We start from the raw sequence: 9038 nt of genomic DNA, 5'->3' as shown, positions 1-9038 counted from the left end.
GTAATCGAGGCGGATAAACCTACTCGATGGCAATGTTGTCATCCCCGCTGAGCGCACGGCAACCGAAATTTGAGGATCCCGGAAAATCAGGCGCTGTCAGTTTGACCAGTCACGTCGAAAGATTCCACGGAAGCACTCGGTCTCTGACGGTTCATTTCACCGATACCTTCACTCGGATCACTGGTTGAAAGGACAAAATGGATCGAGGCAAACAACGCCAAAGTCACCTCCATACCAGTCGGATCCATACTCCAGACATCACTTCATCGTTCCAACCCCGATCCATTCGGGGACTAATGATGGGGTTATAGTCCTAGGATAGGGTCATAGGCCTGCCCTATAGGTCGTACCCAAGGACTACCCTTCATAGAGGACGAGGCTCTTGGACAGTTCCGACTGAACTAAGGACTCCCCCATCATCCAGTCGGTGACGAGCACTCGGAGCGTATTTAACGTACCGACTGGATTCCACTCTGTACATCGTAACCTCCCAGGAGGGCAACGGTCATACGTTTTCATACACCATTATTAACATTTAAGGCTTACGTTACCTGTAACGTAGGCATTTATTCGCCACTATTCCACCCCTGTCCACCGGGCCATTATGAAGGGCAGCGCACTCTATATAAGCCGCCCTTCCCCACTGGTGCGGGGGTTGGCTTTTACTGTAATCCCATATTCCACTCGACACTAAGCTCCCAAGAGCACTGAGACGTAGGGCTTTTACCTCCACCGTAGAGGGGCCTGAACTCATACATCCTCGCCGTAGCTAAGGCTCTGCCCATCCTTTCGTACCCTACACTTCTACTATCAGACTTATACCCACGACAGGCACCAAGCTGAAATGATTAATCTCCAAGAGAATGAACCAAGATTGAGAGAAACACTCCTTCGAATCTTCAATGGAGAAAATGACGAGAAGAACCTCACGAAGAATACTGAGACACTCCGAAATAAGGAAGAATGAAAGGTTGAGCCAAATATGAGAAATAATTCAAATGGATCTTGGAGAATGGCTATGACTGATGAAATCCATACTTACGTCAAAGCTGAAAAGAATTAATGATCTCCGGGAAAAGATTAAAAGAGCCAGAAAAGATCCTGGGAAGGAACCTGTGGGTTATGGGCCCACTCAAATAAATCACCGTTGAAAAGATTGCTAGAACGGGAGATATCGCACTGGTACAAGAAAACTAGATGAGGTTAGCACCTCGAAATAATTAAAAGAATTGAAAACGAGAAACTACTGAAATATCTTTAACACTCCGGATAGAAAGAGAGAGGAATTAATAAACAAGATAGGCTGAAAGAATTTCCAACGTTGGAAAGAATTTAATGGTTGAAAAGGATATGATGACCATGGATAACTGAAATGAATTCACCGGTAAGGATGACAAGAATGAATAAAGATGAACATGAAGTTCCTGAGAATCTTCACAACGAATCACCGGGTAAGAGAGAAAAGAACACACAGCGGAAGCACAATGAAAAGAAAAACTCTTGGATGAAAATTGAATCACTGAGAAAAAGGGCGGGAGGGTGGGGAAAAACAAAGACAACTTGGGCTAGATGAGATGAACTCCGGAATAAAATGAGAGAATGATCTTGCAAAAATTAAAGAGGATTGAATTCACTGGAGAGAAGCACACTGGTTGAATGGAATTGATACGATGACTCCGGTTGAAAAGGAATTGACATGATAATTGATATAGCAAAAGAATTAATACTCTCATAAAAATATGAGAACACCTCTTAGAAAATATTTGAAATCACCACTTGACATCGAAGCAACACGAATTTGTTGGAAGAGCGTCCTATAAGCAACTGCTTGAATTCCCACCTATGAATTCCCGAAATATCTGGTCATGCAATCTGGTACACGGATACAAGGAGTAATATCACACAACTCCTATACTAACCCGTCACCTGTATCACATCCGTCAACACACGACCAGAATCTCGGACCTTCATCTACAACAGACCCTCGTGATCACAACGATACAAAGTATGGCAGTACTCCCGAACAATCTGCACCAGTACTGGGGACATCGGGGTTATCTCGCCACTACTAGTATTGAAGCAATTACGAACATCCTTCGTTCTGAGATACTAAGAAATCTGAATGATAACGATGTGCTCAAGAATCCCCTGGAGCTCAACTCCCCTGAAACTCAAAGCATATAGGAGGCTCCGTCACATCGGCATCATATAGATTCCAAAAATATCCCGTGATCCTAATTTTTTTTTGAGTGAGAAGAGGAGTAGAATTAAATTATTACGTCAAGATTCCTCACCAGAGCATAGAAGAGGAGAAAAAATAATCCTACTCTCCGATATATAACTATACTCAAAGCAATTTTTTCACTAGACTCGACTCGGCCAAGTTCGATCAATCAAGGGGCTCCTAGGTCGGTACTACTCTGATACCAACTTGTCACGCCCAAGATGCGACCCTATCGTCAATTTTGCATGAGGGCCTCATCAGGGATAGAAGCGCATCTCGTCGTGTCACAAGAATGGATATCGTTACAAGTACATGTACTGAGAAGAAGAGATATATAAAGAATTGGCTTACACTCGCCACAAGCTACATCTGTCACATCAGTACATTACCTATTCATCAAGAGCAAGAGCAGGTTCGACTACGGATGAAAACAAACGAGAAAATAAGATCGACGTCCATCCTTGCTATCCCAGGCTGCCGGCCTGGAACCCACCCTAGATCGATGAAGAAGAAGAAGAAGAAGCAACTCCAAATGAACAATCAACGCGCTCGCGTCAATAACCTTTACCTGTACCTGCAACTGGTGTTGTAGTAATCTGTGAGCCACGGGGGACACAACAATCTCATTTCCAAAGGTATCAAGACTAGCAAAGCTTAATGGGTGAGGCATGGATAAGTGGTGAGGTTGCAGCAGCGGCTAAGCATATATTTGGTGGCTAAACTTATGAGTACCAGAAATAAGAGGGGGAAGATCTACGCATAGCGGACGTGAACTACTGATGATCAAATGAATGATCCTGAACACCTACCTACGTCAGACATAACCCCATTGTGTCCTCGATCGGAGAAAGTACTCATGAAAGAGACAGTCACGGTTACGCAAATAGTTGGCATATTTTTAATTACGTTAACTTCAAGTTATCTAGAACCAGTGTTAAACAAAGCTTCCACGTTGCCACATAACCGCGGGCACGACTTTTCGAAAAGATTTAACCCTGCAGGGGTGCTCCAACTAGTCCATCACAAATTACCACAAGCTGCATAGAAATCCTAAATCACGAAGCTCGCGATCTCGTCGGATTCCCTAGTGGAAAACCTCAACTATGGGATTACCCAAAGCATCACCGGAATCCCGATGCACAAGATATCTCGTCAAAGGTAAAACTAATCCAGCAAGGCCGACCGACGTGTCGATGATCCCGATAGGAGTCGCGTACCTCGTTCTCAGGACACGACGGATGAGCGATGGTTACCACGCCAAACGCCGAGTTGCCCCGGGTAGCGTTAATAATCTGCTCTGTTTTGGACCAACACTCATGAGCAGTATTGGCCCGGGGGTTGACTAAATTATCCTCGGGGTCCGGAAAGTTCCTTTGCAATTTTATTAGGTGATTAGGCAAATGTAGTACCAATGTTGGGCCTTGCTAGACCAGCTTTAATCTAAAACGAATTATCAAGGGGGTCCCCATAACAACCCCGATCATGTTAGGAGCGCTCATTTATGGAACATAACACCGGTAGCCGAAACTAAGGGGTAAAATGTGGAACAAAACACCAGGCTAGCAAGGCCGAGCCTTCCACCTTTTACCAAGTATATAGGTGCATTAAATTAAATAGCAATAAATATGGTGATATAACAAAGAACCCATGTTTTCACATGGAAGCAACTGCACCTGCAACTAGCAACGCTAACACAGGGTTAAGCAAGCAGTAACATAGCCAATCAGTGGTTTGCTAGGTTGAACAGATTGAAGGTTTCATGGCATTGTTGAGAGGCTGATATTTAACATGTGGTAGGCAACGAGACATAACGACAGAAACGATAAAACTAGCATGGCAATGATAGTAATGGTATCTGGGGAAATGGTCATCTTGCTTGAGATCCCGCTTGGAAGAAGAATGCCTCCGTGAAGCAGACGATCCGACGTAGTCGAACGGGTCCTCACAATCCGACACGCTTGCGGAACTTTATCGACACGAAGCAAACCGGAAACACAAATCAACACACGATATACACCACATGATGCACATCACATATGATGCATGAGCAGCTGAAAACAAGACAATTCACACAAACAAACACTACACATTAAGTGAAGTTCAATATGCAACAAGTTGCATATTGACGAAAGTCCACGTTTAATTATTTAGTTCTATCCCGATTAGGCACACGACAATATTAAATGTTTTTAAACATGTCAAGAGGTGAAGCGTAATTAATATACCTATCTAGGTATTTTAAATGAGGTCGGAAATGACATATAGCATCTCCGAAACGACCTCACATGTTAATTTACAATTCTGTTCAGATCTGAACTAACACATTTAATTAGTTGTTAAACAGCAAAACAAATAGGTTCACGTGATTCTACACGTCATTTCAAGCAATCTACACATAAAGAACATCTCCAATGGAGCTACGGTTCAAAAGATACAAGCACCGCAAGATATGATGGCATGAATGCAATATGTGCGCAACGGCAGTCACGAGCACTTCAAAACATACAAACGGCAAGAGAAAATGAAACTACACGAGATTCTAAGCAAGTATCATGTAGGACACGATCAAATCGGAGCTACGGATCAAAAACTACGAGCAAAACAAGAAATGACTACAATCTGCCAAAATCAGCCACATAGCATTTTCTACGCCCCACAACTACGGGCTACACAACTCCGATAAACTCAAACAAGGCATGACACGAAAGAGGGCAAGAAGCACTACAACAAACAACTAACAACAACTAGCATGGCATCATGGATCACTAGGGAAAGAAGTCACAAAATGGCATCTCACACAATATTTTAGACTTAGTGAAAATTACACCTCATGAAGTGCGGTTTTCGGTCTGAAGGCATATTGACAGCAGAAAAACCTATAGCTACAGGACTCCAAATGGCATGAAAATTCATAGCATGCTAGAGAAACACAAGGGCTACAACTAACTCCATTGCACCAACCTCAAAAGAGCTACAGATCAAAAGATAGAAGCAAGACAAGACAACAACAAAATATAACAGATTCCAGACTTAGAAATATTTCAGCACCTCCAAATCAGCACTATTTCTAGCAACTTGAGAGCAAGCAAACTACACCTAAACATGCATTTATATTGCAACTAAAAATACCAGGGGCTAGACAAAACATCCAAGATCAACTCCCTAGGAGACAACTTAATCAAACGAAGCACGGAATAAATCCTACGATATAAACAAGAGGGCAACATGGCCAAATATCGCGCGAACTAATTTGCTCAAAAGCTAAAACTAAGTGCACAGAAAAATCACATGGATTTTTCTACCCCGAAAACATATAAAATATGTGGGGTTGGGAAACAAAATATTGCCACACATAAATGCGAGATAATAACCTATACACGGAAAAATAAACTAGCGGCAATCCCTACACGCAAAAATACCAGTGACCGCTCTAAAATACATGGAAAAATGGTTCCTAAAACATGGGCATTTAATCTAAGGCATACGGGCTATCCGGACACGCGCGAAAAATAATACGGGACGCAAACATTATAGGACAGCACGTGTTTCTAGGCATACAACACGCTAAACGATGTTAAACAAATATGTAAGTTGGAAAATCGTAATCTACGCGTAATTCTACATGACAAACATATACAACTCATCGCGTTCCGACTTACGGATTTAAAACTACGGACGTTTGAATATCTATAACTCCCTGAAATTAACTAATTCGAAAACCTAAAATAAAAACCTATTGGGCCGAATCTACAGCAGATGCATGCGCGCAAAACAACTATCTAGTGCCTACGGTGGCGTATAGGGCAGGAAGTGGGAGGCTCACCTCCGGAGCCTCTTGGGCTGGAGCGGCGCTTGAGAGGCCGGCTTGGGCCGAGCGGAGCTGCTGGGCCGCGGCCCAGGAGCGCGGTCAATGCGTGGGGGAGGAGCTCCTCGACCGATCTTCCTCCCATGCCCGAGGGCACGGGGCCTGGTGGCGGCGGGACCTCCTCCAGCAGACGGCGGCGACGGGAGCTGGCGGAGGGCGCTGCAGGCGGCCGGGGAACCGAGGTGGCCGTGGGTTCCGGCGAGGAGGGCGACCGCATGTTCCGGCGAGGAGGCGAGGTGCGACGGGCTGTCAGAGCGGCGGCTCACTGCGGCTGACGGGAGGTTGCAGACGGCGGGGTTGGCTTGGCGGCGAGCGGGGGCGCGCGCGGGGAACCAGCGCAGCTGGGCGGCGTATGCGGCGGCGGCCGGTGGCCAGTGGCCGGCGGGGAGCGACTCCGGTGAGGGCTTGCTCAGGCAGGAGGAGCAGCTCGGGAGGAGCGGGGTGGCTCGGATCTGGGCCTAGGTGGGCCTGGATCGGGCCTGGCGGGCCGGCGGCGCTGGGGGGACGAGAGAGAGAGCAGGTGGAGGCTGGCTAGGGTTTCGGGGGCACGGATTTCGAGGAGAGAGAGAGGGGGCTGTCTAAAATGCACCGGGGGGTATTTATAGAGAAAAAGGGGGGCTAGGTTAACCGAAATCGCGTTCCGGATCCAACCGTGGGGTCGGATTCGGATGATTCCGAACACGGGAACGGTATGTGGCCGTGTAGAGATTGTATCCGGAGACGAGAGGGAAAACGGGCGACGCGGCAACGAGTTTTTCTAAAACACCGACGAACGTCCGACGAATAACCGGAGACGGTGCCGCTACGGTCGACCGTTCGGGTACCAGACGGTCTCCGATCGCGACAAAATTCGACAGGCGGCCTAGCTATAACTAAACACGACTGCATGCCAAGTTTCACCCTGATCAAAGAAAGGTTCCAACACACTTTTAAAACAGGGTTTTGACGATGCTGCGGGCGCGTGCGTGTGCGGTCGGGCTCAGAACGGACAACGACGCGAACCGGCAACTAACAACGGATGCAAGTTTTGAAAACTGGCGGCAACGGAGATGCCGATGCAATGCAGGTGATGCGCATGATGCGATGATGATGTGACAAAATAAAACAGACACACGACGAAAATGGAATAAAGGGGAATCTTCTAGAACGTCGCCATTGGGTTGTCACATTTCATCTAGTCACTTTTGTCATGTCGGGTTAATTCGCGTTCGGTACTTTGATAATTTGATATGTGGGTGGACAGGTTCTTGGGTTTTGTTCTTACTTGAACAAGTTTCCCACTTATGATTAACCCTCCCGCAAGCATACGCAACTAAGAGAAAAGTACTAAGAATAAATTCTAACCATAGCATTAAACATAGGTATCCAAATCATCCCTTATGGAATAGCGCATAAACTGGGGTTTAAGTTTCTATCACTCCCGCAACCCACCATCTAATAACTAATTTACAATGCATTCCCTTAGGCCCAAATATGATGAAATGTTGTGTATTCGACGTTCACATAACACCACTAAGGGAATCATAACATGCATATCATCAAAATATCAAACGAATCAACTTCGCATGACTACTTGCAACATGATCTCAAGAACAGAAGTAATTACTCACAAGTGATAAACATGCTCATGATCAGAGAGGTATTAAATATCAAATTGGATCTGAACATATGATCTTCCACCAAATAATCCATAAAGCATGAACTACAAGATGTAGTCATTACTACTAGTCACCCCACACGTACCTTGAGGTTTTGGTACAAGATTGAGCACAATAAATGAACTAGGGTTTTCAGAGGAGATGGTGTTTTTGAAGATGTTGATGAAGATTGGCCTCCCCAAGATGAGAGGGTTGTTGGAAATGATGATGGCCTTGATTTTCCCCTCCGGGAGGGAAGTTCCTCCGACGGAATCACTCCACCACACGACAAAAGTGCTCCTGCCGAGGTTCTGCCTCGAGACGGTTGCGCTTCGTCCCGAAAGTTCTCTCCTCGTTTTTTCAGGTCAATAGTGAATATACACCACAAGATGGTCGCCAGAAGTAGGCTGGTGGCCCACAACACACCAAGTCGCGCCAGGGGGGCCGGTGCGCCCTGGTGCCTAGTGGCTACCTGGCGGCCCCCCTCTGGTGCTTATTCCCTCCAAATTTCTTATTTGTTCCATAAAAAATCATGATGAAGTTTCAGCCCATTTGAAGGTGTGTAGAATAGATATCTCTAACATAGCTTTTTAGGTCCATAATTCCATCTTCCGGCATTCTCCCTCTTGGTGTAAACCTTGCATATTATGAGAGAAAAGGCATTATAATTACTCCATAAAGTTGTATAATGCATAAAAACATTATAAATAATAGTAGAAAAATATGATGCAAAATGGACGTATAAACTCCCCCAAGCTTAGACGTTGCTTATACTCAAGGGAAAGCCGATAACGAAAATCATGACCACATGCTTTGAGAGAGAGGTGTCGATACAAACAAAATACAAACATAGTAGCATCATGCTCATTAGTATAACAACAAATAAACTTTATAAAATACTTCATCACAACATTTTCACCATATAACTTTCATCATAAAATTTTATCACAAGAAAGTAACAATTCATCACAACATCAAAGTATGAAGCATAAACTCTATTGAAAACTAAAAAACTATGTTTTCAGTCAACTTTGCAACACAATTCATCACATTTTCAGGAAAGGGTCACATATCGGAGCTTTTAAGCAAGTCTACATACTCAACCATCATTTAGTCTTCCTACGATTGCTACCACTCACCGCATACATATGAGCAAAAGGTTTCAACCAGACACATAGAAATATAGGGGCTTAAAGTGTCGCCCCCAACGTATTCACCTCAAGGGTGATGTCAACAATAATAACTCATGACCACCCACATTCAACTGGATATATATGCCTAAATCTTTCCCGACACATGATGCTTGCAAAAG

Source organism: Hordeum vulgare, chromosome 6H, assembly GCF_904849725.1.
Source record: "Hordeum vulgare subsp. vulgare chromosome 6H, MorexV3_pseudomolecules_assembly, whole genome shotgun sequence".
Taxonomy (NCBI): Eukaryota; Viridiplantae; Streptophyta; class Magnoliopsida; order Poales; family Poaceae; genus Hordeum; species Hordeum vulgare.
The sequence above is the reverse complement of the archived record's forward strand: the minus strand, read 5'-3'. Positions refer to the sequence as shown.